The sequence below is a fragment of the Lissotriton helveticus genome, chromosome 1_2 (genome assembly GCF_964261635.1).
Source record: "Lissotriton helveticus chromosome 1_2, aLisHel1.1, whole genome shotgun sequence".
Taxonomy (NCBI): Eukaryota; Metazoa; Chordata; class Amphibia; order Caudata; family Salamandridae; genus Lissotriton; species Lissotriton helveticus.
The window spans coordinates 344,442,336-344,468,394 of NC_136058.1; the positions used below are offsets into that span (position 1 = coordinate 344,442,336).

The following is a 26,059-nucleotide window of genomic DNA, read 5'->3' on the forward strand; positions in this document are numbered from 1 at the left end:
AAAACGTTACAGGCCATTCAGAATGCAGGTGCCAGGCTACTGCTGGGTATCCTTAAATATAAATCAGTATCGCAATCTCTAAAACAGCTGCACTGGCTTCCGATCAGGAAGTGTATTGACTTTAAGGCAATATGCATTGCATTTAAGTCTTTACATGATACTGGCCTTAAATATATCAAACAAAAATGTCAATCCTATATCCCATCTAGACCTCTGGGATCTTCATCCTCTCATATCCTTGTGATGCCAAGGTTCAAGAGATCCTTCTTGGGTGTGAGCAGTTTTTTAGTCTGCATGGCCAGACTGTGGAACCCTGTGGTGTCCTGCATAATACTGTGTTTCCTGCATAGTACTGCTTTGCATATTACTGTGCCCCCTCTTCTTGTTCTTTATTGTATGGAATGATGAGATTGCAATGACCTTCTATCCAGTGTAATGCTGTACTTGAATGTGTGAGCACAGAGGATTAGAACAATTCATCGTTCAGTTGGTGCTGATCCTCAGGGCCCTTTAGACCTGTGTACCTTCATCTCTAATGAAGCTCCTGCTCAAGCTTTCATGCTGTGGGCCCCATCACTTCAAACACTCAACCTTAAAAGTACCACTGATCCTTTGGCATTCAGGATGGCACTAAAAACCTCGCTTTTAACCGATAGAAACACTGATCTTCACCTATCATCTTCTATTGAGTAGTTTTGCTCTCCTCCTCTTTGGTCCGGCGCCTAGAAACCCTCGGGTAGTAGTGCATTTAAAAAATGCTTTTTTCATTTCATTTCATAAAAGACAGGGTTCTACGCAAAGCCAAACTGGAATGAAATATGTTTTTATTCTTTGTTGTTCTTGAAAATTCACTTTGCTCATCAACATTGCTGTGCGGCAATGTGAAGAAGAGTATGGCTACTTTTGAAAGAAGGAAGAACATGTTCTCTGATTGTCTAGTACAGTGAATTCACTCTCAATGGAATGTCAAAGTACATCCATCCTGTACGACACATTCTCACCAGTAGCACAGTTTATTTTGATTGGAGCCCTTTCTTTTTTTGGTTATGTACTCAAAATTGGTGTCTTGGAATTTTGCTTATTCTTGTTCTGAGCTCCTAAAAAAATGGAAGACTGTAGCATGCTTGAGCATGTGATCATGACATGGGAGGTCTTTCAAAGCATAGTTTACCACGTTCTGGTGACTGGGTCTTCCCTTTGCGGCAAGATGTTAAAATTAAGAAACGCAGATAACAGAGGCAAAAATAATAGAGATCAGACTTCAGACTTGATGGTCGTGAAATACTGAACAATTCTAATGAACCCAGCCCTGCTAGCTTTCTTACTATCATTGTTGCCTAGAAGTACGCACATTGAGCATCAAAATGTTTGTTACTCTGTTTTCAGGGTTTCAGTTGTGAAGAACCAGAATTACCACCCACAACACAACAATGAAGCCTGCCATTCTTCTTCTGTTCCTTGGAATCTATGTGTGCTCATGTAAGTTTGATGCACAACTATTGTTTTTCAAGTAGAGTTTTTATCTATCGATCATAAAATGTTTGTTTCAGATAGGGTTTGGGTACTTCCAGCTGTGGAAATTCAATGGGTCATTTGGAAATGGTACTAGTCTGTTGGAATACTTGGCCAGTCATTAGAATTGTGATTGTCTAAGCACACCTCAATTCAATGCCCACTTGGTATGTTTTGAGTGTTGTTTCCTGCCCAAATGTCATTGTACAAACATTTGTGCAACAGTATTTTGGACACAAGGAGGTCAAAGGATAGGGGTGAAGAAGGTTTGGGAGTGAGTTGGTCCGTAATCCTGATTGAGTAGCAAGGGGGATTGCTGATATGAATTATAGCTCACAATGTGATTATCAATAGAGCTGTACATAACCAGGGCTCATTACACTATTATGATCTTGAACCACTGTCTCTGTCATATGTGCATGACGTTTTGTATAAATTCATGAAAACAGTGTACAGGAGGCTTTTTGGCAGATATAGAGTGTGCTATTAATTTCAACAAAGGAATCTGTCAAATAATCAAATGGAAAATACTTTCCATTCCTCCAGGGACATTTTTAATAGCATTTAAATACAGGGGCATCATTCATCTTTCAAACCATTTAATGTGGGGGACAGGTGCCCAACAGTATCTCCAATCTGTGGTGAACACACAGGATGAGATGGTTACATCATCTATCCAGCAACACAAAAAGATGATGGACAGAATGCTGAACATTGACAGGCATTCGCCCCCGTCATAGATCTGGGTTTAATCCATCATTCTTTTGCGCGCCACACCACTCCAGTTTGAATACAGCCAAATGCAAATCATTCTTGGCCCTGCTCACCATGAGAACCGTCCAGTCGAGCATGAACTACCAGGCTAGGTCCTTCTGGGACAAAAAGCATCCTCGAACCAGTTTAGGCTTTTCACACCTCATCAGCCAGACTAGCTTGAATCCAGTTCACAAAAGGGGGTGGTGATGGACAGAGCATCTGAATTAAGCAGAACACTCATACCCAGTCAAAAGATCAGGGCTTGATCCATCACCGTTTTTTAGCTCACTGCACCATCCCAGTTCAGAACCTGGCTACATGCAAATTAGTCTGTCCCTGGCCCATTGCATCATGGGAACAGGGCAGACCAAACTACCAAGCCAATTCTTTACTGGAAAGGAAACAAGCTTCCGGGGACCGATTTCTGGCATTGCAGCCATCTTCGGCCCGGCTTGCTTGAATCCTGATGGTGCAGTGAGCAAGGGACTCATGTCTGAGCATACCCTGCCACTCCTATAGTGGCCAAAACGATTCACAAAAGGGGGTGGTGATGGACAGAGCATCTGAATTAAGCAGAACACTCATACCCAGTCAAAAGATCAGGGCTTGATCCATCACCGTTTTTTAGCTCACTGCACCATCCCAGTTCAGAACCTGGCTACATGCAAATTAGTCTGTCCCTGGCCCAGTGCATCATGGGAACAGGGCAGATCAAACTACCAAGCCAATTCTTTACTGGAAAGGAAACAAGCTTCCGGGGACCGGTTTCTGGCATTGCAGCCGTCTTCGGCCCGGCTTGCTTGAATCCTGATGGTGCAGTGAGCAAGGGACTCATGTCTGAGCATACCCTGCCACTCCTATAGTGGCCAAAACGATTCACAAAAGGGGGTGGTGATGGACAGAGCATCTGAATTAAGCAGAACACTCATACCCATTCAAAAGATCAGGGCTTGATCCATCACCGTTTTTTAGCTCACTGCACCATCCCAGTTCAAAACGGTGATGGATCAAGCCCTGATGGAGATGTACCTTTTTTCCTTATGACCTGGAAGCGGTGGTAAAATGACTGTTCTTCTGCCCTGCACGCCAAGTACAGGAACTGGAGGTCGATATGAGGGACCAAATTCTTTCTTGTTTTCCATCTTCTCTCGAACCAGTTCTCCAACTCGGGGTAGCCAGCCAACTACCGGAATCTGCAACGCAGCATCAGATTTGGAGGGCAAGTGTTCCTTTGCAAGACTGTCTCTCGTCTCTTGTAGATGCTGTAAAACATGACAATGTTCATCTACGTCAAAGGGGACAGCAACTGCCGCCTGGTCTAGATCTTCAAGGTCCGGGACAAACATTTTGATACCAAAGAGCATTTCGTATGGGGTCCGCCCACCCAGAGACCTTCTAGGGAGATTATTAAGTGCACATTGCACGCTATTGAGATGGGCCAGCCAGTTCCTGCCAGTGCCTATAACCCAAGCTGTCAAAGACTGCTTTAAATCTCAGTTCATGTGTTCCACAACACTATTACCCTCAGGTCTGTATGGAGACAAAAACTTGACTTGGACCTCCAACAAACTCATGGCATCCTTGTACGCCTTAGAGGCGAACGTGGGACCCTGATCCGAATGGAAGGTACCTCAGGCAAAAATTCCTACAAAGATACGCAAGTCTCTTATGACAGTTCGCGAATCAGCGCTGCAGTGTGGCCACTTCCAAACAAAGTGGGTGCAAGAATCAACTGCAACTAAGATGTACTTATACACAGTATCAGAGGAAAAAGGACGGCAGTGATCTTAGTAAACACAACCAAGTGGTCTATTAGAAATGTACAACTGTGTCTGGGGCAGACACGTAGCAGTTGAAGGCTTAATCTGCTGTTAAATGTCACATTGAAGGACATAATCATCCGTCTGTTTGTACAGACCCCGCCACCAGAAACGCTGTTGTAACTGAGATACAGTAGCCGAAATGCCCGCATGCCAGACGCAAAACCCTCGTGGGCAACTATAATCAGTGTGGACCTGTGGTCCGTGTTGGGAATCAATCTTTCACCAACGTCCAGTATTTTCACATAAGGAACTTTATCAGGACTTAAGTGATATGAATATGAATACTTCGAAGGGAACCCCTTAGGATATGTACTTTCTCAGTAGCGGCAACGGCCGCCAAGATGTTATCATCAATCTTACTTTTGGAACGTGTAACTGCTGCAACCAAATACGTCAATACTGCTGTTTTTGCAGCCTCATCGGCCAAACTATTGCCAACAGCATGAACTCCCACACGTTGATGACCGAGAGTATGAATTACATACGCGAGTGGCAGCTGCTCTTTAAGTTCAGCCACTCGAACCCAGATCATTTTATGTTTTATCGTGCTACCCTTGGAATCATGAAAATCATTCTGAAACCAAAAGAATAGGTTTTCATTGTAAGATTGGACACAGTAGTAAGAGTCACTCACAATAAGAGTAGTCACACTAAGATCAGCGTACTCGAATGCAAGCATCAGAGCACGGAGCTCTGCCAATTGTGCGGTACAGTCCCCTAATATCTGAGTATGTATGACATCCGACTTGAACTCATCATTCACCATGGTACCTACCACAATGGCGCAAGCTGAAACGTATGCGTGCTTAGACCCATGCGCAACTTGCGCTGAAACATCAGTGTAAATGATACAATGGAAGTCCTCCAAAGACAGCATAGTTAATGGTGCAGGATGCACAAACTCATACTGCAAAAACTCTTGTGACTGCAAGGAGGCATCAAAAATAAATGTGACATCTGGAGATGTCAATGATGCAGCCCATTGTATCTAAAGTGGGTGCAAAGCTTTAGAATTTGGTACACTGGCTTTCGTCACTGCCTCTAGTGCAGGATACGGGGTAACAACCAACATGCGCTTTCCCTGCGACAGTGCACGTTCCTTAAGAATTGCCATTTGCACTTCTGTCAAAACTTTTTCCACAGGGAAAAAACACATTTCAGCCGAAGTGTACAAGTGTGACTTGTAAGCGATAGGCACTGTGTCACCTTCGTTAAAAGTAAGGTATGTGAAACCCACCGCCCGAGGGATGATTCTTATCACCAGGTTGGTGTGGTTATCACGAGTCAGTAAGAGTTTAGATTCTAGAAGATCAGCCTGCAAAGATTGCAAAATGGCTGAATGTTCAGGCAGCCAGCACCATTTGGTAAAAGTAGGTTGTATCAAAGCATACAATGGCTTGATACGCTGGGCATATCGGTAATATATGGACGCTCGAAATTCAAAAATCCCTGTAATTTTTTCAGTGTTGTAGGAGCGCGTAACTGTGCACATTTCTCCAAGAAGTGAGGAGCTAAACCTTGACCTTCATTGATGAGCTCATAGCCCAGGAACAACACTGTGTACTCTGCAATGCGAGACGTTGCAAAGTTACATTTGTAATCGAAGTCCGCAAAGTTACAAATAATGCGGTCAACGCGACACAGATGCACCCGAATTTCATCGTCAGTGAGATGTCATCCACATACAAACACGCATCTGGGTCAACTCTCTCCAAAAGAGAAACAATGCGGGCAGCAAACAAACCTGGACTATTCTTATAGCCCATGGCCAGGCGTTGAAATTGGTGTTGTTTGCTGTCACCGGTAAAACTGGTCCACAGGGAACTCATTCCTGACAAATTTTGGGCAAAATAAAAGTTGGTTATGTCAAGTGTGGTTTTAAACCTTTTGCGCACAAGACCATCCACTAAAGCAGAGCTGTGGGTATTCTGTACTGCACAGGTACGGCAATGCGAGTTTAAATGCCGGTAATCCAATACCAAACGGTACGAACCGTCAGGATTGGTCACAGTAAAAAGTGGGTTATTCATCGGTGTCACACAAGTTTAAATTACACCTTGATACTCTAATTGTTCAAGGATTTCCGCAACGGAAGCCTTTGCTTCACGCCGTATGGGATATTGAGATTGAGGCTGTGGCATAGACTGTAAGGGAATCTCGTGGTGTGGGTAAAATTAATCCCAGCCACAGTGAGTATGGTACAAAGCCGGCGCAAGGGCCTTAGCCCACTCTTCTGCAAAATTCAGCGCATTCTCCTTAGACACTGTGTGCGCGAAACTAGGGATAATTACCTCCTCTCCTCTCTGAGCTGCGAGAACAAAAGGTGGGGGCCAGTCAGCCTACGCTAACAAAATGTCATAGGTAGTTGTAAGATTTTCCCGAAATACCCCTTTTATTGTACGTTGTATGTCACCTTCAATTAAAAGGACAATTTCATAAAGCCTATCAGGGGGAGCTACTATAGTATCAGCTGTCTCTACAACAACATATTGGTCAGTCGCTGTCACCTTCAGTAGTGGATGCAGGGCCTCTCGCACTATGGTAATCTCTGCCACGCTGTCCAACAACGTCAGCGCCCATGTCTGATTCCGAAGCTGGGTTATCACTATCTGTGGCATATCTCGCTGGTAAAGCGGCAACTTTCTTTTTCTGAAACTGGGGTCTCTTCTGTGAAGAATCGTCCTGCTTGCCTTTTCCATCTTTCTCCGCGGGCCACCCCAACATCTGCAGTCGCTTCAACCACTGTACGAAGAGGCCAATCTGTCTTGTAAAGAACAAGGAGAGCGTTGATCAGGAAACTGAAATCTATCAGGCGACTTAATTTTACTGCGGTCGCACAAATCATAAACATGGTCAGTAGACGCAGGCATTGGTGATTGGGGACGGGACTCCTGATTCTGCTGCGGTTTCCCCAGTTTTTTATTTCTGTTTCATTTTTTCTTTGGAACTGTGGGCTGAACATCCATTTTAGACTTCGCACCCTGAGTTTGGTTTTTATCTTTAGCAGAAAAAGGCTTGACACCTAAACTATTGCGGCCAATGGTTTTATAAGCCACCGTAATAATTCTCGGTAACTGTCGGGGTTTGTCGGCATCGAGTACCTCGCGTAAGGTATTAGTCACTTGAAAGTTCACCGCATCTCCCTTTATATTAGAAAGGACCAGATCGGAAACTACATCAAATGAGCCCACAAGTCTCATTCCCAACTCAAACGCAGCATCCGGTCCGTGTTCGTCCTGAACACGCTTAATGACCGTCGGAAGAATTGACTGAGTGCCGAAGCACCTCGTTTACACTGCCACAAAAATCCTACCCCATGACTCACAGTCACCGGCTTCTGGTACCTCCTTGGGTCCTTGGGTAAACAAATTGTAAGAATCCTCTGTTTCTCAATGGGAGTCGAATTAGGAAAAACTGCTTCCAGCTGGTCAAACGTCTCGGCAAGCCAAAAAGGCATATCATCATTATATTGGGGACGCTTGCCCATTACTGCATTGACCATCACGGGACTAAGCTTCATTCCGCTCGGTCCAGCTGGAAGGGCCGCAACACCAGGGGCCCCGCCCTGGAAATTGCCGGTTTTATGTTGAACGAGAATGCGAAGTGAATCCAGCCAAAACCGGCCAAGAAGTGCCCGGAATGTACAAAGAACCCAATCTAGCCGCCGTTACACTGTGGGGAAGGGCGCCATCAAACCAAACACGGTGCTGTCATGCAGAAATCAGAATCTCCTGTGTCCTATAAGGGACATATTCTCCAGGCACGGCAGTGTGAGTGTAAGTGTTAAACACCTGAGTAGCCACATCAACTGCCGGAAACGTCACCGATGAATAGAATATCTCAAATGGGGAAGCAACCTCAGCACTCACCACCAAATAACTGCCATGCCCTCCAAACCAACGGTATAAGCTTGCAAATGATTGCGGACCGCAATCTGGCTATGCTGCGGTATGTCAATGTTAGCAATAGTAACACAGAGAGGAAAAGGTACAATGTAAAACAAAGTAGCACAACTGGGTAGTAATTCATAAAGAAACTGTTTTGAAAGATTCAAGCTTAAAAAGACCTATGTAACTATAGGTAGGTTTGTCCGACACTACTAATATCTGGAAACAATAGTGAAGGGGTTAAGGACTGATTGAAGCACTACTCAAGCGTCATGTAATAAGACACCCATCGTATGTGCGCCATGTTGCAGGGATTCTGCTCCTACACAGGAATGTGCGTAGAGACTTGGAACCTCAGTGAATTAGGGTGTGCCAAAACTCACCTTAGTACCCAATATCCCCTTACCAGACTAGCATCAGAATCTCATTGGCTCTTCCATAATACCAATGATTAGACAACCCAGAACATGGAACTTAGATTACCTCAGGCAATGTGGAACACATGAACACACTTTTGTTATACTCTCATACCAGTCCAAAACAGGGAGTAAAAGAAGACACGTGCAAGTTTGAAATATTTATTTATAATGCCGTGTTCTCATGCACAGTATCTTAGCTAATACAAGCAGACATATTATAAGCAATAAGATTATCAGCATAGTTACTATTCCATAAAATACAAAGGGAAAAAACATGTTATAATGCTAAATGGAAACAGGTTTAAAATATACCTATATTTCACCCTCCCATGCTAGTAGGTTATTTTATATCTACTGTAGGGAAATGGACCACCTGAGCAGTTTGGGATTTTCACCCTTCATCTGTTTTAGCCACAAGAGGGGCTTATGGTCTGTCTGAACTGCGAAGTGAGTACCAAAAAAGTATGGCCTCAGCTTCTTCAGAGCCCAAACCACAGCAAAGGCCTCCCTCTCAATAGCTGACCAACATTTCTCTCTAGGGGTCAGCCTTCTGCTAATAAAAGCTACTGGCTGATCCTGACCTTCTTCATTCAATTGTGATAGCACAGCCCCTACCCCGAACTAAGAAGCATCTGTTTGAACAATGAATTCTTTAGAGTAATTAGTACTTTGTAGAATAGATGCAGTGCACATGGCTAGCGTTAGGTCATCAAATGGCTTTTGATAGCTGACTGACCACTGAACTTTTTTTGGCAATCTTTTAGAAGTAAGTAATTCAGGGGTGTCACAATGGAACCATAACCCTTGACAAATCTACTATAGTACCCAGTCAGGCTCAAGAAAGCTCTGACCTGAGTCTGGGCGGTTGGAGCAACCCAGTCCATTGTGGTCTGGATTTTGCTCTGCAATGGTTCAACCTGGCCTCCATCTACAAGGTGGCCCAGGTATACAACCTGACTCTGCCCTATCTGGCACTTAGTAGCCTTGATAGTTAGGCCTGCTTTTTGCAGGGTTTCCAAAACATTTTTCAGGTGGATCAGGTGATCTTCCCAGGTGGAACTAAAGACAGCAATATCATCAAGATAAGCTGCACAGTAGTCATCCAGGCCTGAGAGGACTTTGTTCGTCAATCTTTGAAATGTGGCAGGTGCATTTTTCAGACCAAAGGGCATCACCACAAGCTGATAATGCCCACTAGGGGTTGAAAATGCTGTCTTTGGCTTGGCATCTTCAGCTAACCTGATTTGCCAGTAGCCAGCTGTCAGATCAAATGTCCTCAGAAATTTGGCAGAGGCCAACTTATCTATGAGCTCATTTGCTCTGGGTATTGGATAGGCATCTGTCTTAGTGACAGCATTGAGACCTCTGTAGTCTACACAAAGCCGCATCTCTCTCTTACCGCCCTGGGTGTGAGGTTTTGGCACAATGACTACCGGACTGGCCCAAGGGCTCTCGAAGGGCTCAATCACTCCCAATTCCAACATTTTCTGGACTTCTGTCCTGATACAGTCCCTGAAATTATCAGGCTGCCTGTAAATCGTATTTTTAACAGGCAGTCTGTCCCCAGTGTCTACTTCATGAGTGCGCCAGGTAGTCTGACTTGGAGTCAGTGAAAACATATGTCTGAATTGCAGCAGGAACTTGTCTGCAGTCACTTTGCTGCTGGTCAGTGAGGCTACCTGCCAAGGTTACACCATCAACTGACCCATCATCAGGGTTCTGAGAGAGCAGGTCTGGGAGAGCGTCACTCTCTTCCTCCTGTTCTTCATCAGTAGCCATGAGCAAGCCCATGTCTGCCCTGTCAACATATGGTTTCAGTCTGTTGACATGAAGCACCTTATGGGGGCTCCTGGGAGTTCCAAGATCTACCAAATAGGTGACCTCTCCCTTCTGTTCAACAATAGTGTGGGTCCACTCCAGTTGTCTTGGAGAGCTGCGATGGCCATAGGCTCCAACACCCACACTTGCTGTCCTGGCTGGTAAATAGCCAGCACAGCCTTATGGTCATGCCAGGATGTCTGTAATTCCTGACTGGCCTCCAGGTTTTTGGTTGCCTTGTTCACGTACTCAGCCATCCGTGAGCGGATACCAAGTACATAGTCCACAATGTCATGTTTAGGGGGTTTGAGAGGTACCTCCCATCCCTCCTTCACTAGACACAATGGACCTCTGACAGGGTGCCTAAACAGAAGTTCAAATGGGCTGTAGCCAAACCCCTTCTGAGGAACCTCCCTGTATGCAAACAAAAGGCAGGATAGCAGGATACCTCATCTCCACCTGAGCTTTCCTGGGAGACTTAATCATACCCTTTAAGGTCTTGATGAATCTTTCAACCAGACCATTGCACTGTGGGTGATAGGGTGTGGTGAACTTATAGTTTCCTCCAAACTCCCTCCACATTGCAATCAAGTAACTAGACATAAAGTTTGGACCTCTGTCTGATACAACCTCCTTAGGGAAACCCACTCTTGAGAAAACTCCCAAAAGGGCTCTTGCCACAACAGGTGCTGTAGTGGTCCTAAGTGGTATAGCTTCTGCCTATCTGGTGGCATGATCCACTACCACCAGAATAAACCTGTGCCCAGAGGCTGTTTGGGGATCCATTGGTCCAACAATGTCTATCCCACTTCGTTCTAAAGGGAACCCCCACCACAGGTAGTGGTATAAGGGTGTCCTTTGTAGTGCCACCTGCTTTGCCACTGGCTTGGCAGGTTACACAGGAGTGAAAAAACTCCTTGGTGTCTTCTGAAATGTGGGGCCAGTGAAAATGAGGGACAAGCCTGTCCCAAGTTTTGTTCTGGCCAAGATTTCCTGCAAGGGGAATATCATGGGCTATTGTGAACAGGAAGCCCCTGAATGCCAAAGGTATGACCAACCTCCTGGAAGCACCAGGCTTGGGGTTTCTGCCCTCTGAATACAAGAGCCCTTCATCCCAGTAAACCTTATGGGTTCTGTCACAGGGATTCTGCTCCTACACAGAACCGTGCATAGAGACTTGGAACCTCAGTGAATTAGGGTGTACCAAAACTCACCTTAGTATCCAAAATCCCCTACCAGACTTGCAATCAGTGTCTCATTGGACCGTCCATACCCCCAATGATAAGACAACCCAGAAAATGGAACTTAGAATACCTCAGGCAATGTAGAACACATGAACACTCTTTTGTTATACTCTCATACCAGTCCAAAACGGGGAGTAAATGAAGACACATGCAAGTTTAAAATATTTATTTCTAATGCCGTGTTCTCAGGTGCAGTATCTTAGCTAATACAAGCAGACATGTTATAAGCAACAAGGTTATCAGCATAGTTACTATTCCATAAAATACAAAGGGAGAAAGCATGTTAAAATGCTAAATAGAAAATGGCTAGATTGCACCTAAATCTCACCCTCCCTTGCTAGTATATTATTTTATATCTATAGAAGGTCTCTTGAGATTACAATGACGGCCCCATACTTCTGGTCCTAGTAGAAATGGATCACAACATTTTCTACACCAGCACTCTGCAGGCGAATGTTCGCCAAAATCAGAGGTGGCCACAACTGCATATATGTTATGTCTAGAACGTGCGCTGATCAGATCGAAAAACAACCACTGTGTTGAAATGACCTTGACGGCATTGGCACTCACTGTTCAGACAAAGCTTACCAAGCAAGGCTGCTACTATAGGAAAACATATTATTCTTGTGTGAAGCAAAACAGTCTGCTAGACTATAAACATTTATAATAATGTGTGCTGTGTGCAAAGGCAGCAGAAAGGAAAATGGCGTTTAAACTTCTAATAAGCTCATGCTAACTTAACACAGTGTAAAGGCATTGCACCTCTCCATGACAGTTCCACTAGCATTCCCTGCAGCCTCAGCAGCAGCTTGCTGTCTGAGGGGTTCAAGAGAAGGGCAGTCCAACTGCGCCTGCCTCAGATCTGCCCTGGAAGGTCCCCCTGTCCCAAGAAACTCAACCTGACCAGGTTCCAGTTCTTCTAGGACCTTTCCTTCTTCAGGCTCACAATCAGCTTCCTCAGAAGCCTGATCCTCACTCTGAGGCAGGGGGGAAGACACAGCCTTAACCCTACTGCTCCTTTCCTGGTAGGCAACTGGTCCATTATTCCAGAATCCAGTGCCTGTTCAGTGTTGCAATTGTTGACCTGTGACCTAGGCACTGCAAGAACATGTGCTGAGATACCTAACATTTCTGCATGTGTCCTAAACTCCACTTCAGACCAGGCTGAAGCCTCTAGGTCATTGCCAAGCAAATATTTTACAGGGAGATCTGAACTTACAACAACTTTCTTAAGGCCAGTTACCCCTCCCCAGGAGAAATTAACAACTGCCATACTATGTGTGGTAGTGACATTGCTAGCATTGGTCACTTGGTAGGTTTCACCAATGTATGATCTGTCCAGGGTCCACAAAGTCAGGTATCACCATTGTGACACTGTCACCGGTGTCCCTGTAGGCCTGAGCCTTTCTCCCATTCACTAAAGGAGTTTGTCTGTACTTGCCCAGATTACTGGGACTCACAGATGAGGACATATCCATACCTCCATCACAGATCAAAACAGCTTAAGTTAGTGTTCTGACTAGGCCAGAACCCATCTCAGTTCCCAGGGTTAACCCTAGAACACCCTTCTGTTGAAAACCACCACTTGGAGCTGAACTAGGGGGAACAGTTGCCTTAGGGGCAATGGTGATTGGAGCTGTCTCCTTTTTAGTGCACTCACTGGTCCAGTGAGTATTAGTCTTACAAACCTTGCACCATGGTTTCTTTGGACCTTCTTTCTTTTTGGATTGTTGGGGACCCCCACCATTAGAAGCTTTTTGGGGACCTTGTGAAGACTTCCTGTCTTTAGCTTTCTCCCCACCCTTTTGGTCTTGCTTCTTCTGGTCGCCACCTTGGTTCTGTACCTTCTGCTTCACCCTGGTTCTGACCAATTTGTCTGCCTTCTTACCCAATTCCTGGGGAGAGTTCAAATCAGAGTCAACCAAGTGCTCATGCAACAACTGGTTCTGACAATTATTAAGACTCTGTTCTGTCATGATTAGATTATACAATCCTGTATAGTCACACACTTTACTGCCCAGTAAAAAGCTTTCCAGAGCCTTAGTAGCACAATCTACAAAGTCAGTCCTGTCCTGAGTCTGTGCCTTCTTTGTATCTCTGAACTGCAACCTATACTATTCAGTGGTTAGGCCAGACCCATCAATTAGAGCACTCTTCAGGATGTTGTATTTGTCAGCATCCTCTTCTCTTACAGTGAGGAGCTTGTCTCTACCTTTGTCTGCAAAGGAGAACACACGATTGCTGCCCAGTTGCCCTGGGGTACCTACCGTTTTTTGCAGGCCCTTTCCAGTGCAATAATCCATTTGTGGATGTCATCCCCAACCTGATAGGGTGGGACAATCTTGTTTAAGTTTCTATGGTCATAAGATCTATCCCTACCACTAGGGATAATGCTGACACCAGGGGACTCTAGTTCCCTCTTTTGTCTCTTTCTTTCAAGAGCCAGGGTCTCTTTCTCAAGGGCAATTTCTTGTCTCTTGATCCTAAGCTGGACTTCCTTCATCCTAGCTTCATGTTCCCTCCTCTCATGTTCCCCCTTCTCCTATGAGATGAGGCAGAGGACCCTATTGATGAACCAGAATGGTTAGATTCCACTGAAGGTGATCTTACCCTTCTAGGCCCACCAGTAGGCCTACGTGGGGGGATAGAGGGAGACCTTTGAAGGCCCACTCCATCGCCAGGTGGTCCTGTGTCTGCCAGGTTGGGTTCATTAACCACTTCCTGGTCTGCATACTAATCATCCTCTGAGTCCTGTTGGGGACCGCACTAGGATCTTCTTCTGATGATGGATGGCCCCCCGCCCTACTACCTTGGGTATCTGGCTCTGATGCTTTGGCTAAGTCATCTGCTACTAAGATATCAATTAGGCGTTGGGTGGTGGGACTCTGTCCTTGCTTTAATTTCCTTATGGCACACAAACCTCTTAACTCTTGGAAAGAGAATGTGTCATACTTAGAAGGCAGTACTGGGCTGTCTTCTTGCAGAAGCACACTCGACCCTGCCTTTAAAGCCATGACTAGTGAGGTGTGGTGTGTGTACCTACCTACAGTACTTGATTTCCTACTAGAACCTCTCTAGGAGTTGAAGCCAGGGTGTGCTAGGCCCTTACCACCTACAACGTTTAAGTTCAGTACAACTTAAGTCTTATCAGCTTGATTTATATGTACCTATTGGTACCTTGATGTAATTTTTCAAATGATATTCTCAAGGTTATTTGGTAAAACAATGCAAGCTCTTATCCCATCTGATGCACACCAATGTGAGAAGTTGGCCTGGTATATGATGTCCACTATTCTAGTGGGCACCTTGCACCAGTCCAAACAACCCTTATTGATGGTAGGTTATAAAGTCAACCTTATAGAAAGCTATCCTAGTGGTAGCTGTGGAGAGCAGCCTTCAGGCTAAGACTTGGAGACATGTCAAGCAAGTGGTTTTGCCAATTATAGTCTCTTGAATGATCAAATGAAAGCACACCACACAAGGTATATATCAAATATATATGTATTTATTCTAAACACAACCCCTCTACACTCTTTATGAGGTCAGAGGTAAAAGTACAATAAAAGGAATTTAATTAGCATACGATAAGTTGCACAGTATACGTTATGCCCTAGGGGCCTCACAAACTATATACTGAAATAGTGGTATAAGAACCATGAGTGAGATAGAAAGCAGGTCTAGGGCCTGTGGAATCGCTGGGGCTGCCTAGAACCACCTAAGGTTAGGATGTAGGAGGCCCACGGGAGATGCGTGCAGTGTCTAAACACAACCGCAGGTTACAATTGACTTTGTATGGAGAACAAACAAGTTACAAAGCCTAGGTCCTTTTGACACCTGTTTTGAAAGAATACACATCACACTACAGGATGGAAATTAACAGCACTGTTACCAAGGACTCTGGCAAAAAGGCACATTCGGTTAGGGCAGAAAAATGCCAACTTTCTAAAAGTGGTTGTTAGGCTTGATAGCCTTATGGTGGTCTTCCCCAACTTTTTGCTTGTCTCACTCCAGTTTCTGACCTTGTTTTTTCTAGCTTTAGGACTATTTATTTTTATTTATTTAGCTGCTTTTATAGCGCCAGAATCGAACCCAAATGAGTTATCTCCGCGCTTTGGCCGCAGGCACAGGTGACGAGTAACCACTTTACAGATTATCTGGGGATGCAAGTGAGGAAATGCTAAAGCTTATATTTCTGTAAACAGATTGGTTTTTAGCATTTTCCTAAATGTAAGGTGGTTGGAGGTCTGTCTGAGGCTGAGGGGCAAGTTATTCCACAGAGTTGGCCCTACTGAAGAGAGGGCACGGCCACCTTGTCTAGTCTTTTTAATAAAAGGAGATTTATGCAGGAGTTGGTTGCTTGACCGTAGATCACGTTCCGGTCTGTAAGGCTGAAATAGTTGGGCTAAGTAGCTGGGGCCGTTTCCAAAAAGACATTTGTGGACCGTACAGCAGATCTTGAATTTGACCCGTTGGCGTACAGGGAGCCAGTGAAGTTCTCTCAGCAGGGGTCCAGAAGGTGTTCTAGGGGGGGCATTTAAAATCAATCTGGCCGCTGTGTTCTGGACCACCTGTAGTCGATTGATGGCATCTACATTGGCTTGTATCAGGAGCCCATTGCAGTAGTCAAGGCGACTTATTACAAGGGTCTGTACCAATGTCTTCCTATAGATGTAAGGTAAAAGAGGGAAGATTCGTCTAAGTAAGCCAATGGTGTGAAAACAGGCTCCAGCAATCACGTTCGCGTGATCTTTTAGGGTTAAATTTTGATCCAGTTTCACTCCTAGGTTTTTTATAGTGGATTTTGGGGAAGGTACTGGTCCCAGGTCTTGGGGCCACCAGTCGGGAGACCAGAGCATGTTAGCTTTACCAAAAAACATCACTTCTGTCTTCCCGACATTGCACTGGAGGTAGTTGGAAGCCATCCAGTTAGAGATGGCCCTCATACCTTCCGCAAAATTTTCCCTAACATTGGCGTTAAGGGCATTGAAAGGGTAGAGCAGTTGGGTGTCGTCAGCATACGACACTGGTGTGAATCCGTACTTCCTCACAATCTCAGCAAGGGGGGCCACATACACATTGAATAGTGTGGGGCTTAGGCATGAGCCCTGTGGCACCCCTTTAGTGAGCACCCTGGAGATGGAATGATAGGGGCCCAAGCTGACAGATTGTGCGCGCCCAGATAGGAAACTCTCCAGCCATGCAAGCGCCTGGCCTCTAATGCCCACTCCTTGTAGTCGGTTCAGCAGGATTTTGTGTGATACAGTATCAAAAGCAGCTGACAGGTCTAACAGCACCAAAATCATCGAGCCTCCTCTATCCTGTGACATCTTGATGTTGTCGGTCACGGAGAGGAGAGCAGATTCGGTGCTGTAGTTGGGCCTGAACCCAGATTGAGGTTGGTCCAGGCCCCCTGTCGCTTCTATGAAACTGGAGATCTGAGTGTTAACAAATTTCTCAGCCAACTTAGTCAGGAGGGGCAAAAGAGTAATAGGGCGGAGGTTAGAGAGTTCCGTCCAGGGGGAGGTGGTGTTTTTTCGTATCGGATTCACAACTGCCTCTTTCCACTGTTGCGGGAGTTTACCCTCTTTGAAAGAAAGATTAAGGATCTTCGTGATGATAGGGCATAGTAAACTGCCCAGGTTATTAATTAACCTGGCAGGGAGAAGATCACGAGGGGGAACCAGATTTCACATTACTCAAAAGAGTAAGTATATCACTTTCTGTGACTTCTGGAAAGACTTCAAGGGTCTCAGTGAGGGTTTCTTTGCACGAGGTGCTAGGGGCTTCCAATTTATTTGGGTGTTTGACTAGAATTTTGTTATAGATGGTGTTGATTTTGTCCTCAAAGAATGTGGAGATATTATTGCACAACTCTTGTGAAAAAGTGTCAGAGCTTTCACAGGCCAGCGGGTTGGCAAAGGTCCTGAGAATTTTGTACAATTCTTTTGTTGAATTGGCAGCTCCATCAAGCTGGGACAGCAGGCAGGTTTTCCTTGCCTTTTTTATGTTTTTAAAGTAGGCGGAGATAGCCTGTTGATAAAGTTCCTTGCTGGCAAGAGAGTGATTTTTTCTCCATTGTTTTTCCAGCTTCCTACATTTTTGTTTCTCCATTTTTAATGATTCGGAATACAACGATTCTTTTTTAGTGGTCAAAGGTTTTTTGACAGTCTTTTGTGGGGCTAAAGAATTTGTGATATCCAGAAGGATGTTATTTAGTTTGGATAGAGCCACTTCAACATTGTCAGAATCGGAGATTGTTGGCTCTTTCCAGAATTGTTTAAAGGAGTCCAGAGTGATTTTATGCCATGGTCTTTTGGTAATTCTCAGAGTAGTGGGGGGGTCCGAAGGTTTATCAAGTTGTGAAAAGGAGAATTCCAGCAAGCTATGATCTGACCAGCTGATGGCTTTGGGTGGATGGCAGTGTATTAAAGGGTGATTGGTGAATATTAAGTCCAATGTATGGCCCTTTCTATGGGTGGGGCCACAGTTTCTTAAATGAAGGCCTAGGAGAGCAAGGTCAGCTAGGAGAAGTTTAGTGTCGGGGTCTTCTACTACGTCTACATGAAAATTAAAATCACCAAGTAAGATAAAATTTTCCTTTGCTCTTAGGTGTGGGGCTAGTATTTCGGTCAAAGCAAGTGAAAAGCCAGCATTAGAGCCCGGGGGTCGATATACCAAGGCACCTTTCCAGTGTTCCTTAGCTCTGATATTGATTTTAAAAATCATTATTTCCATAGTGGGCAGAATAATTTGTTCCTGGACCGAGATATGGAGATTTTCTTTAAAAATGATGGCAGTCCCTCCACCAGTTTTTATTGGGCGGTCCTGCCGTAAAATTTTGTATCCTTGAGGAATCCCCAAAGTTATGGATGGGACCGTGTGGGGCTTCAGCCAGGTTTCCGTGAGGAAACATATTTCGGGCTTGTGGCTTTGGATAGTGTCCCAAATCTCGACATGATGTCGAGGAAAGGATCGGACATTTAAAAGAAAGCTTTTCCAGCCTTTAGCTTTAGTGATGGTGTCACTAGCCCTAGCGGAGCCAGTTATGATGGAGTCAGGGGTGGCTTGGAATCTGCATAGTGAGCAAGAAAACGGGCCCTCGGGAAATGGCCAATTATCACAGGCACATCTCAATTGTCCCTTAGGTTGGAGAGATAGAAGGGACTGTGGGGTGTACCTGATACATACATTCTTAGTAGAGGCCATGACGATACTGGTTAATGGGGTAGAGTAGGAGGCCCCTGGTCCCGTCCTGTCGCGGACGGGCGCAGACGGGCTTCTCTCTGGCGCGTCTCAGGCGCTTCGCTGCGCGCGACCGCTGCGCGTTCACTGTGACGAGGGGGCTATATGCTCCTCAGCATGCAGCAACTAGAGCGCTAACCGCTCGCTGCAGGCGGAAGTGACCTGGCTCTGCCTGACCCGCCCTCCGCTCTACGGCACTGGTTGCCGAGTCGGACCGGGGCGGGCAGGACGAGTGATTGAGCACAGGTAGCTTTGGAAGGTGAGTAATGTTATTATCGCCTGCACAGCAAAATCGGCGCTATAAATTCAGTGGGTCAATTATAAAAACTGATAGGCGCTATTACATCAGCGTTTTAGTTTTAACATCCACTAGGTGCTATTATATCAGCGTTATACTTTTAAAAACGAAATAAGTGCTATTACATCAGCATTTCACTTTCAAACAATTCACAGGCAAGCACAGTGGTTGTTCATCACCTGAGGCGTCAGCGGGTCGGGGAGACACTGCCACTGTCCTCCCTACCGCGATGCGCCGCCTGCTCCTCGCTGCCTATATGCTCCTCAGCATGCAGCAACTAGAGCGCTAACCGCTCGCTGCAGGCGGAAGTGACCTGGCTCTGCCTGACCCGCCCTCCGCTCTACGGCACTGGTTGCCGAGTCGGACCGGGGCGGGCAGGACGAGTGATTGAGCACAGGTAGCTTTGGAAGGTGAGTAATGTTATTATCGCCTGCACAGCAAAATCGGCGCTATAAATTCAGTGCTTTACCACTACTGACCAGTGCCAAAGTGTCTTAGCTCCCTCTCCTAAACATGACAATATTGGTTTAACCCCAATTGGCTTATTTAATATACTTATATGCTCCTAGTAAAGCGCAGTAAATGCTACTAGTGGGCCTGCAGCACTGATTGTGCCACCCACTTAAGTAGCCCTCTAACCATGACTCAGGCCTGCCATTGTAGAGCCTGCATGTGCAGTTTTGCACTGCCACTGTGACCCATCAAGATAAACCACTTCCCAGGCCTGAACATTCGCTTTTTATAAATATACATCACCCCTAAGGTAGGCCCTGTATGACCCACTGGGCAGGGTGGTATGTATTGAAAATACAGGACATGTACTTTTAAGTTTTACATGTTCTGGTAGTTAAAATCTCCCAAAGTCTTTTTTCACTACTACAAGGACTATGTCTCCCGTAGGATAAAATTGAGGTTACCTTATTGAAACTTTTAAGTGTAATTCCTAACTGTGAAGAGAGAGATTTTTCAAGTTTGGTGCCTCTACAAGTCTGAAAATGGCACTTTAGGAAAGATTGCGTTTTCTCACTTTAGCCTGTATTTACCTGCTGCTTGTCTCTGACTACATGTATTGGGTGGGTGAAAGTTGGGCTTTGTGTTTTACCTCTATACAGCCACACACAAATGGAGACTAGGTGTGACTGATGGGCCATCTACACCCTTATTGGCAATTCTGGGCAGGATGGGTGGGAGGAGCTGACACACCTGAAAAGGCTGTGTCCTGGCCTCAAACAAAGGGTTAAATATCCCCTGTAGTGAGCCTGGAGCCATACTGGGAAGGGAGGACCTCTGTGTACTTTAAAGCTTTCTTTGAAGCCTCCCCCACTTCAAAGGCACAACTTGATATATGTACTGGACCTCTGACACCAAGTCTTCAGTACAGTTCTGGACCTGTAACCACTTTGCCAGGGAGCATAAATGCTGTGCTACTAGAAGGACTGCCAATCCATTAGACTTCTGCTTGCTGTGCTCTTACCTTCCTGAGCTGCCCTGCCACCTCTTGTTCTCCTGGCTGGGTGAGAAGAACTGGACCTGCATCACTTGAACCAAGAGTGACTACAAGGGCTTGCTAGCTTGCCTCCTGTTCTAAGTCTCAGAGATATCAAAGACTTCAATTACCTGCACCTGCAAATGAACTGTACAAGATGTGAAGCTGTACTCCTTAGTGGTGCCACCAGAGCCCTGGACCCTTGGAATTGAACCCTACAGTGCTAGTACAACCAAAACCCTCTCATCATCATTGGAACCAGCGCGTCCTCATTAAATCGTGGAACAGAACCAATGCTTTCCAATCGGAACCAGCCCATCGCATTCACAATTTGCGCATTGCATGTTGTGGAAACAGTAGCAACACATCGCCTTCGGAACCTGCACCTCCTCGCACTTGCAACCAATGCATCGCCACCATTGCATGCAGAATCGCAACGCATCTCACCTGTTACATGGCTCACTTTGGCTGCACCTTGCATCTTCTTTGATGTCGACACAGGCCTAGATCGAGGTACTGTTGTTCAGCTGGCCTAAGTGGGTCCTTGTATCCAGTCTGCACTCTATCGCGGTGAGCTTGAACATTCGACTTTGGCCCGGTCCAGCTTGACCCGATATCTCATTTAACCACCTTTTGTTCTAAGTGCTACTTTACCTGTATTCTTTAAAAATTCACATCTCAACTTCTAGTTGTTGGATTTTTGTCATTCACTCCTGTTTAAGTTATAAAATTAAGCTTTATTTTTCCAACCTGTTGTGGAGGCTTTTTGTGGTGTTTTCACTGGGTTAATTTTTGAAGTGTTGCGCAAATACTTTACACATTGACTCTTAAGTTAAACCTGACTGCTACCAGAGAGTGAGCACAGCATAATTTAGGTTGTGTTGTGACTCACTGACTAGGATTGTGGTTCCTGCTTGGAAAGGGTGCATACATCTGCCAAACAGAAACTCAATTTTTAACAGTGGACTTTCTGCATATTTACCTACAATTCAACTATACCCTTTTCGCTGTTGTTTTTTTCAACTTTACCATTAAAGAGGATTAAAGAGGATTTTTAATTACAATAAAAAATAAGTGGAAGATACATTTCTCAATCTGATCCCAAACTGCTTAGGAGCAGATAGCGAAATCTGCTTCCAAAATGATCACCTATTAAGTGTTGTCTTAAGTTTGACTTTAGACAGACTTAAGACAGTGTTAAGACAGACTTAAGACAAAATCCTAACTTTAGTACTACTAAATGCCTTCTGTGAATACCGAAAGTATTAAGTTTAGGATTTTGTCTTAAGTTCATTCTGTGAATTGGGCCCTGCGTGTCCTCACCTTAATTTAGAAAAGCTCCAATCTTCCTTATAAAATTAAAATGTAGATTTTTTGATAAAGTTATTTGTGAATTGAATAAAATATTTAAATATATGTGTGTCTGTTTGTCTGTAAAGCTTGTGTCTGGATTGTTTGCAAATTATTTATGGGTTGGTCCACATGCACCTGTTAAACGGCTCGAGAAGAGACGGAGGAACAACAAAACTCCAGTAGCCCACGCCACCGTCAAAGCCGATGTCACCGCACACTACCTCCTCCTCAAAACCGCAAAGAAAATGGCCCTCCTTGACAGCATCATCGCCAACGCCCACAAAAGCAAAGAATTATTTGCCATCAAGGAGTTTTCAAAACCCAACAGTCAGACCACAGATGTCCCACCATCCCTAGACCTCTGCAACAAACTTTGCACCCTTTTCCACCACAAGATCAAGCAGATCTCCGACAGCTTTGACACTCAAGCACCTCCCACCATACCAGCAAGCACTGCACTCAACGACAACACCCTGCTCAACTGGACCCTGCTCACCACGAATGACACTCTCAAAACCATGAAGATCATCCACCAGATACCTCCACTCCACCCAAGTGTCCTTGTCCACAGTCCCACTGATCAGCTATACCAAGAACAGGACCGGAGGAAGATCCTTCACTTACCATGTAACAAAGACCTTTAACACCCTGCCTCTCCAACTCAGGTAAACCCAGTCGCTGACCCAATTCAGGAAGGATCTCTAGACCTGGCTCTTTGACTGAACCCCAGCGCTCAAACAGATCAGCTGCCCTATCCCCCACACGGTGAGTAGTTGCGCTTCATAAACCATGATTGATTGATTGCTTGAAATCATTTAACATGCATAGACAGGAGTCCCTGGCTTCCAGTAATAACTCAGTGTGGGACCCAGGATCCCAACAATGATTCAATGGGGATTCCTGGATTCCAATAGTGACTCAGTGTGGATCCGTTAAACTGTTAAGAATCACTGTTCAAGTGTCTTTAGAATCTGAAGCGGTGAATATTTAAAAGTACTAACAATACAACGTTTAAGAGTAAATTTACACATGAAGATTTACTCAAGTGGCCCCACTGGGTTGCGGGGCTGCCTCACTGGTTCTTGTCTGTTCTACGGCTGCCTCCCTGGCTCCTCTAACAGTTCACTTGTCAGCTGTGGACCTGTGGGAGTCGGAGGATCCTCTTTCTGTGGTTTCCTTCTGCCCTACTGCTGGCTGCCTACTCCTTGATTCTCAAGGCGGTTTTCGTGGACCTGTTGCTTGTTGGAGCGGTTTGACCGTGGCAAGAAGCGGTGGAAGCAGCATTTTTAGGGATGTCGTGGCACTTTACACTCAAGGTCTGCTCTGTTTTGATTTTTTCTTTATTCCTACCTTTTGCTGAGACTTTGTTGAGACTTTGGGGGAACTTTCAAGCAATAGGAATTGCTTTTTGTCTGCTTTGCCTTCTCCTCTGGGATGGGATTCAGTCCAGTCCCTGCCACAGTCTACCTACACCAGACACTTGTTTCTTTTTTCTTTCCATCCTCCACTACAAGATCGGTGGATGTGTCACATTTTGAACTTAAACCGAAGGGTCTCCCAAAGCCACCGTGCTCAGTGGTTCTCCAGATCAGGTCTGCTCCAGCTCTCGTATACGCCTCAAACCCCCTTAAATGCTTTTATAGTACGACCTGTTTTCTCAGGGAAAACATCTGCACAAGAAATGGGCCCACCACGCTCAACAAAATCCCCACACAGGCAGAACCAAGGAGAAGGAGAAGGCTATTGGGATAACCGGGAATAACGTGGGTAAACAATACCGCTCCCTCTGCAACTGGAGAGCCACAATTCACTGTAAATACTTCTCAAACAGCTACTGGTAGCAATCATAGGCTTAAAGTGGAGGCTCAGCCCGGGCCTGGGTCACAAATAGGGAAGTCTATCTTGAATTTGATGCAGTCTGGCCACGCAAACGGAATCCTTTGTACATGTGGTTGCGAAAATTCCATTGCAAGTCTTGTAATGGCCGAGGTGCTAAAGACTGCAGTGCAGGGAAGTAGGAGCCGTGTCAGTCTTGCATTTGATAGTAATAATAGCAATAACAGCCTAATCAGCAGCTTCTCTCCTACAAATATTCTACACTCTGATGCTACTGACACCACAATATCTCTCCCAACTGATCAGATTGACGGAGCAGACGGAGCGAATATTGGGGGAGCGGATTGTCTTGAGAACGATAAATGTACCAATCAGGATGATATGGCTGGGCGTGATAATGTTATAGATACAGCAAAAGCCACAACTACAACTGCTGGTGCCCCACTCTATTCATTGATAGCACAGCTTATGCATTACAGAGATGGACATTGTCTTGAGCGAGGCACGTAAGCAGGGAAACATGATAGTTGACAATGTCAGAGTATTGGTGTTCCTGGACTACACTCTAGCGGTTTGGTGGAAATGTTGCACTATCCTTGAGGTTGAACACAAGCTGAGGGAACATCACATCCAATATGCACTTCTCTTCCCTAACCATCTCTGTGTCCAGATCAACGGCGCAACGTCATCTTTTGCTGACCCTAAAGATGCTTGGTCCTGGATTGACCCCGTACTTTTTCCAGTTCCAATGTCCTTATCCTCACTAAATGCTTAAAACACTGGGACTTGCTAGATGTATGGCACCTCCGACATCTCAATACCAGAGTGTATTCCTAGTATATACATGCACATGGACTTTTTGTCCACCGTGACAGAATATTTTTTACGCAGGATGTTGTTCCACATATAACATGTATTCACCATCTAAGCCAAACACACTCTGACTGTAACCGGCTCCATTTGCAGTTATGCTACATCTTCCCACATACACCTACTTGGAGACTACAAGCCTTCATGCTTCCATCACTGATAATATCACAGAATACTTCAATGGTAACAGCGGTTCAGCCTTATCTCCCTTGATAGAATGGGATGCATTCAAAGTATCAATTTGAGGGCAATGTATAGGTAACGCCCTTAATGTGAGTTGTCATCTCAGTAAAGACATTTCCCGGTTGGTAGGACCTGATGGGTCATGATGAACTGGCTCAGTCTTCTAACTCTGCCCAGGCACGATTGCATCAGTTTCAGTGTGAACATCTTACACTATTGGAAAGGTTACTCTGTTTTAATTATGTCGAACACATTAAAAGAGTGCATGTTGATGCAAACTATCAGGGTATGCTGCTGGATTTACTGAGCCATCAGGAAGTGGACCGATGTTATCTCCTGTGTATTTGTTCAGATGAAGGGTAGTTACTCCACAAACAGCGGGATATACTTTCTGCTTGTACATGTCATTACACCCTGTGGTATACATCCGTGTCTGTCTTGGGAGCCATTAGTGACTTTTTCAGTGAAGTTTTCTTGCCACGGATCTTGCTGGAGTGCAGGGAAGAACTCAATGAAGAAATCACTGATGCCTGAAGTGATACGTGCACTTGTCACTAGCAAACCCCAGGGCCTGATGGGTTACAGTCTGAATTTTAAAACGTATATGTACCATTACTGGCACCACATCTGACAATGTTGTATGACACTGCACTTACTGCAGTGGCCTTGCCGCCCTCATAGTGTGATGACCTGCTCCTCTCATTGCCTAAACCGGATGGAGATCTGCTTTCCCTAGAATCCTACAGACCACTTGCATTGCTAAATACTGATTACAAAATTCTGGCAAAGGTTCTGATGGATCGTCTAGCCCCCTTGATTCCGCAGCTGGTTCACTCAGATCAATATGTTTGTTTACCTTCTAGATACTGCTCCTTGATTCTCCGCTATCTTTATGGGGTTCTTGAGCATGCCCAACAGCAATATCCCCTTCAAGATAACTAGTCCTGGACTTGCACAAGGCTTTTTATTCTCGCAAATGACATTTTTCATTTGAAGTGCTTGGCTGATGTGGACTGGAACCTCGCTTTCTCCGACTGATTTAATTATTTACACTAATCCCATGGCCAGAGTTAAAATTGGTTGCCATATCTCAGATCCCATTGCAACATAAAGAGGTACCCAAAAGGAATGCCCGTTGTCTCCTCCAATTTTTAATTTGGCTCTGGAACATTTGGCACATTGTCTATGTGCCCTGGGGGATGCTATTACAAAACGGTATACACCCTGTCTACCTTCATGCTGATAGCATGCTGCTCTATCTTAATGATGCTTGGTCTATACCTCCCACTGCTGACTTGTTGACTGACTTTTCCAGCATTTATGGAGCTGGAC

General features: G+C 45.2%; 1 long non-coding RNA gene across 1 annotated transcript in view; it reads left to right on the forward strand.

The window, feature by feature from the left end:
* Positions 1-1,383: 1,383 nt before the first annotated feature.
* The window catches only part of LOC144807896 (uncharacterized), an 80,731-nt gene continuing 56,055 nt past the window's right edge, over positions 1,384-26,059 (forward strand). Inside the window, exon 1 of the long non-coding RNA XR_013606510.1 lies at positions 1,384-1,479. This is a non-coding gene — a long non-coding RNA (uncharacterized LOC144807896). The remainder of the gene's footprint in view (positions 1,480-26,059) is intronic.